The 5,967-nt window shown below is 48.3% G+C and overlaps 1 pseudogene; it reads left to right on the top strand.

The window, feature by feature from the left end:
• The first annotated feature begins 4,807 nt into the window (after positions 1-4,807).
• The window catches only part of LOC147119737 (uncharacterized), a 40,095-nt pseudogene continuing 38,935 nt past the window's right edge, over positions 4,808-5,967 (top strand).

Here is a 5,967-nt window from a genome sequence, read left to right on the forward strand (position 1 = left end):
TGAGTGGTCAGGGAGCATCTGTAAATGAAGGAGATATAGTGACTTGTCTGGGAGCGTCTGTAACTGGAGGAGAACGAGTGAGTGGTCAGGGAGCATCTGAAAATGGAGGAGGAAGGTTGAGTGGTCAGGGAGCATGTGTAAATGGAGGAGAAATGGTGAGTGGGCAGGGAGTGTCTGTAAATGGAGGAGAAAGGGAGAGTGGTCAGGGAGCATCTGTAAATGGACGAGAAAAGGTGAGTTGTCAGGGAGCTTCTGTAAATGGAGGAGAAATGGTGCATGGTGAGGGAGCGCCTGTAAATGGAGGAGAAATGGTGCGTGGTCAGGGAGCGTCTGTAAATGAAGGTGAAATGGTGAGTGGTCAGTGAGCGTCTGAATATGATGGAGAAATGGTGAGTGGTCAGGGAGCGTCTGTAAATGAAGGAGAAAGAGTGAGTGGTCAGGGAGCGTCTGTAAATGGAGGAGAAATAGTGGTCAGGGAGCATCTGCAAATTGAGGAGAAAGAGCAAGTGGTCAGGGAGCATCTGTAATTGGAGGAGAAATGGTGAGTAGGCAGGGAGCGTCTGTGAATCAAGGAGAAATGGTGCGTGGGCAGGGAGCGTCTGTAAATGGAGGAGACAGGGTGAGTGGTGTGGGAACGTCTCTAAATGGAGGAGAAATGGTGAGTGGTTAGGGAGCGTCTGTTAATGAAAGTGAAATGGTGATGAGGGAGCATCTGTAAACGAAGGTGAAATGATGATGGGTCAGGGAGCGTCTGAAAATGATGGAGAAATGGTGAGTGGTCAGGGAGCATCTGTAAATGAAGGAGAAAGAGTGAGTGGTCAGGGAGCATCTGTAAATGAGGGAGAAAGAGTGAGTGGTCAGGGAGTGTGTGTAAATGGAGGAGAAAGAGTGAGCAGTTAGGGACCTTCTGTAAATGGATGAGAAAGTGTGAATGGTCAGGGAGCATCTGTAAATGGAGAAGAAATAGAGGTCAGGGAGCATCTGCAAATTGAGGAGACAGAATGAGTGGTCATAGAGCGTGTGTAAATGAAGGAGAAAGAGTGAGCAGTCAGGGAGCGTCTGTAAATGAAGGAAAAATGGTGAGTGGTCAGGGAGCGTGTGTAAATGGAGACGAAATGGTGAATGGTCAGGGAGCATCTGTAAATGTTGGCGAAGCTTGGAGTGGTCAGGGAGAGTGTGTAAATGGAGGAGAAAGAGTACCTGGTCAGGGAGCATCTGTAAATGGAGGAGAGTGAGTGTATGTAAATAGAGGAGAAAGAGTGAGTGGCCAGGGAGCATCTGTAAATGGAGGAGAAATGGTGAGTGGTCAGGGAGTGTCTGTAAATGGAGGTGAAATGGTGAGTGGTCAGGGAGCATCTGAAAATGATGGAGAAATGGTGAGTGTCAGCAAGCGTCTGTAAGTGATGGAGAAAGAGTGAGTGCTCAGGGAGCATCGGTAAATGGAGGAGAAAGAGTGAGTGGTTAGGGAGCATCTGTAAATGGACGAGAAAGGGTGAATGTTCAGGGAGCATCTGTAAATGGAGGAGAAATAGTGGTCAGGGAGCATCTGCAATTTGAGGAGATTGAGCGAGTGGTCAGGGAGCGTCTGTAAATGGAGGAGAACGAGTGAGTGGTCAGGGAGTGTCTGCAAATTGAGGAGAAAGAATGAGTGGTCAGGGAACATCTTTAAATGGAGGAGAAAGAGGGTGGTCTTGGTGTGTCTGTAAATGGAGAAGAAAGGGAGAGTAGTCAGGGAGCGTCTGTAAATGGAGGAGAAATGGTGCGTAGTCGGGGAGCGTCTGTAAATAAAGGAGAAATGGTGCGTGGTGAGGGAGCGTCTGTAAATGGAGAAGAAAGTATGAGTGGTGAGGGAGCATCTGTAAATGTAGGAGAAATGGTGAGTGGTCAGGGAGCGTCTGCAAATGGAGGAGAAATAATGCGTGGTCAGGGAGCATCTTTAAATGGAGGAGAAAGGCTGAGTGGTCAGTGAGCGTGTGAAAGTGGAGAAAGAGGAACCACCTGTGTTATAAATCTCATCATTCAAGAAACTATTCATAAAATAATGCTGGACGGTCAGCTGGTGGTGCCGTCCAAGGAGTATAAATACTCGGTTGTGGGGCCAGCTATCCAGGGACATTTTCCAAGACAAGGAACTAGTGAAGAACAACTAGACCTTCATGTTCTGAAACAAGTTGATTAAAGCCTTGCTTTATGCTCAAACCAAGTGCGTAGTGAGTTTTATTACGTCAATTTAATCAACTTGATATCGACTCCATGCTTTGGATGATTCGGGAACTGCCAGCTATGACTCGAACCATAGAAGGGAACTCAGACAAGTAATCGATCCATCATGGAGAAACTACTCAGTCCCACCCGTCTCGACCTGGACCCGAATTCACTTGCAGCCGCTAAGGTATGGAAACACTGCTGAGTGATCAGGGAGCATCTGTAAATGTAGGTGAAGCTTGGAGTGGTCAGGGAGCGTGTGTTAATGGAGGAGAAAGAGTACCTGGTCAGGGAGCGTCTGCAAATGGAGGAGAAAGAGTGACTGGTCAGGGAGCATCTGTAAATAGAGGAGAAAGAATGAGCATTTGGGGAGCGTCTGTAAATGGAGGCGAAATGGTGAGTAGGCAGGGAGCATCTGTAAATGGAGGAGAAAGAGTGAGTGGTCAGAGAGTGTGTGTAAATGGAGGAGAAAGAGTGAGTGGTCAGGGAGCGTGTCTAAATGGAGGAGAAAGAGTGAGTAGGCAGGGAGCAACTGTAAATGGAGGAGAAAGGATGAATGGTGAGGGAGCATCTGTAAATGGAGGAGAAATGGGGAGTGGTCAGGGAGCGTCTGTAAATGGAGGATAAATAGTGACTGGTCAGGGAGCATCTGTAAATGAAGGAGAAATAGTTACTTGTCAGGGAGCGTCTGTAAATGGAGGAGAAAGAGTGAGTGGTCAGGAAGCGTCTGTAAATGGAGGAGAAATGGTGAGTGGTCAGGGAGCGTCTGTAAATGGAGGATAAATAGTGACTGGTCAGGGAGCGTCTGTAAATGGAGGAGAAATAGTTACTTGTCAGGGAGCGCCTGTAAATGGAGGAAAAAGGATGAATGGTGAGGGAGCATCTGTAAATGGAGGAGGAACAGTGAGTGGTCAGGGAGCATCTGTAAATGGTGGAGAAATGGTGCGTAGTCAGAGAGCATGTGGAAATGGAGGAGAAAGAGGGAGCGTCTGTAAATGGAGGAGAAATGGAATGGTGAGTGGTCAGGGAAAGTCTGTAAATAGAGGAGTAAGAGTGAGTGGCCAGGGAGAGTCTGTAAATGGAGGAGAAAGAGTGAGTGGCCAGGGAGCGTCTGTAAATGGAGGAGAAAGAGTGAGTGGCCAGGGAACGTCTGTAAATGGAGGAGAAATGGTGAGTAGGCAGGAGGGTTCTGTAAATGAAGATGAAATGGTGAGTGGTCAGGGGGCGTCTGTAAATGGAGAAAAGGTGAGTGATCAGGGAGCATCTGTAAATGAAGGAGAAAGTGAGTGGTCAGGGAGTGTGTGTAAATGGAGGAGAAAGTGTGAGCGGTTAGGGAGCATCTGTAAATGGACAAGAAATGGTGAATGGCCAGGGAGCATCTGTAAATGGAGGCGAAAGAGTGGTCAGGGAGCATCTGCAAATTGAGGAGAAAGAGTGAGTGGTCAGGGAGCGTCTGTAAATGGAGGAGAAAGAGTGAGTGGTCAGGGAACATCTGTAAATGGAGGAGAAAGAGAGTGGTCTTGGTGCATCTCTAAATGGAGGAGAAATGGGGAGTGGTTAGGGAGCGTCTGTAAATGGAGGATAAATAGTGGCTGGTCAGGGAGCGTCTGTAAATGAAGGAGAAATAGTTACTTGTCAGGGAGCGTCTGTAAATGGAGGACAAAGAGTGAGTGGTCAGGGAGCATCTGTAAATGGCGGAGGAAGGTTGAGTGGTCAGGGAGCATGTGTAAATGGAGGAGAAATGGAGATTGGTCAGGGAGCATCTGTAAATGAAGGAGAAATGGTGAGAGGTCAGGGAGCATCTGTAACTGAAGGAGAAAAACTGAGTGGTCAGGGAGCATCTGTAGATGTAGGCGAAGCGTTGAGTGGTCAGGGAGCGTGTGTTGATGGAGGAGAAAGAGTACCTGGTCAGGGAGCGTCTGTAAATGTAGGAGAAAGAATGAGCTTTCAGGGAGCATCTGTAAATGGAGGAGAAAGGGTGAGTGGTTAGGGAGCATCTGTAAATGGAGGAGAAAGGGTGAGTGGTCAGGGAGCATCTGTAAATGGAGGAGGCAGGGTGAGTGGTCAGGGAGCGTCTGTAAATGGAGGAGAAAGGGTGAGTGGTCAGGGAGCATCTGTAAATGGAGGAGGCAGGGTGAGTGGTCAGGGAGCGTCTGTAAATGGAGGAGAATGGGTGCGTGGTCAGGGAGTGTCTGTAAATGGTGGAGAAAGGGTGAGTGGTCTTGGAGCATCTGTAAATGGAGGAGAATGGGTGAGTGGTCAGGGAGCATCTGTAAATGGAGCAGAATGGGTGAGTGGTCAGGGAGCGTCTGTAAATGGAGGAGAAAGGGTGAGTGGTCAGGAAACGTCTGTAAATGAAGGAGAAATGGTGAGTGGTCAGGGAGCATGTGTAAAGGGAGGAGAAATGGTGACTGGTCAGGGAGTGTCTGTAAATGAAGCAGAAGTGGTAATGGGTCCATTAGGGAGACCATTCACTTTTTCCATGTGTGGGAAGGGATTCATTCAGCGATCCCGCTTGGTTAGACACCAGCGTATTAATACTGGTCAGAGCCTGTTCGCGTGTTCTCACTGTGCGAAGAGGTTTACAATTTCATCCCACCTGATGAGGCACCTGCCTATTCATACTGGGGAGAGGCCATTCACCTGTTCCAGGTGTGGGAAAGGATTTAACCAGTCCTCACCCCTGCTGACACACCAGCGAGTTCACACTTGGGAGAGACCATTCACCTGCTCTGAGTGTGGGAACGGATTCACTCGGTCATCTCACTTGCTGAGACACCAGTGAGTTCACACTGGGGAGAGACCATTCACCTGCTCCGGGTGTGGGAAGGGATTTAACCAGCCCTCTTCCCTGTTGACACACCAACGAGTTCACACTGGGGAGAGGCCGTTCACCTGCTCCGGGTGTGGGAAGGGATTTAACCAGTCATCTCCCCTGCTGACACACCAGCGAGTTCACACTGGGGAGAGGCCGTTCACCTGCTCCGGGTGTGGGAAGGGATTTAACCAGTCCTCTCCCCTGCTGACTCACCAGCGAGTTCACACTGGGGAGAGGGCGCTCACCTGCTCCAGGTGTGGGAAGGGATTTAACCAGTCCTCGCTCCTGCTGACACACCAGCGAGTTCACAAGTGACTGCAGGGGTTGGATTCTTCTGTTATTGCTGCTGTTAATCACATCCAAGACTGATTCATGTTCATTCTGACAGTTGGGGGTTGTTTCTGCTGATGTTAATAATCCCTATAACTGGGCTGGAGTTTAATATTCTGGATAGCTGTCAAATAAATCAAAAGGTGAAAGGTCAGAGTCACTCGTGTCCCTGAAAGGGGGTAATAATACAAGTGATTGTGTTTCCCTCCAGTGGAGTTTATTGTTACTTTTGCCAAATACTCTTTAAAGGGATCTCCCAAATTCTGACAACGATCTGAAATGGAGCTAAAATCTGTGTAGGGTTTGGGGCAATAATGTTCAGGGACGAACATGTTTTAACATAAAATGGTTAAAATACATTGCCATTAAATGTCTGATAGAATGTGCATTATGGGAGAGAGAATTTTAGTCTGAGTTAGAAACTCAAACAGGTGTTTCACTGCAGACAGGTCGCCATGGCAACACTGATAAGACATTCTTAGGAACATAGAAACATAGAAGATAGGAGCAGGAGTAGGCCATTCGGCCCCTCAAGCCTGCTCCACCATTCAATGAGATCATGGCTGATCATCCAAATTCAGTACCCTGTCCCTGCCTTCTCTCCATATCCCTTG

This window comes from Somniosus microcephalus, chromosome 4 (genome assembly GCF_052327205.1).
Source record: "Somniosus microcephalus isolate GS21.2 chromosome 4, FLI_Smic_1.0, whole genome shotgun sequence".
NCBI classification, from domain to species: Eukaryota; Metazoa; Chordata; class Chondrichthyes; order Squaliformes; family Somniosidae; genus Somniosus; species Somniosus microcephalus.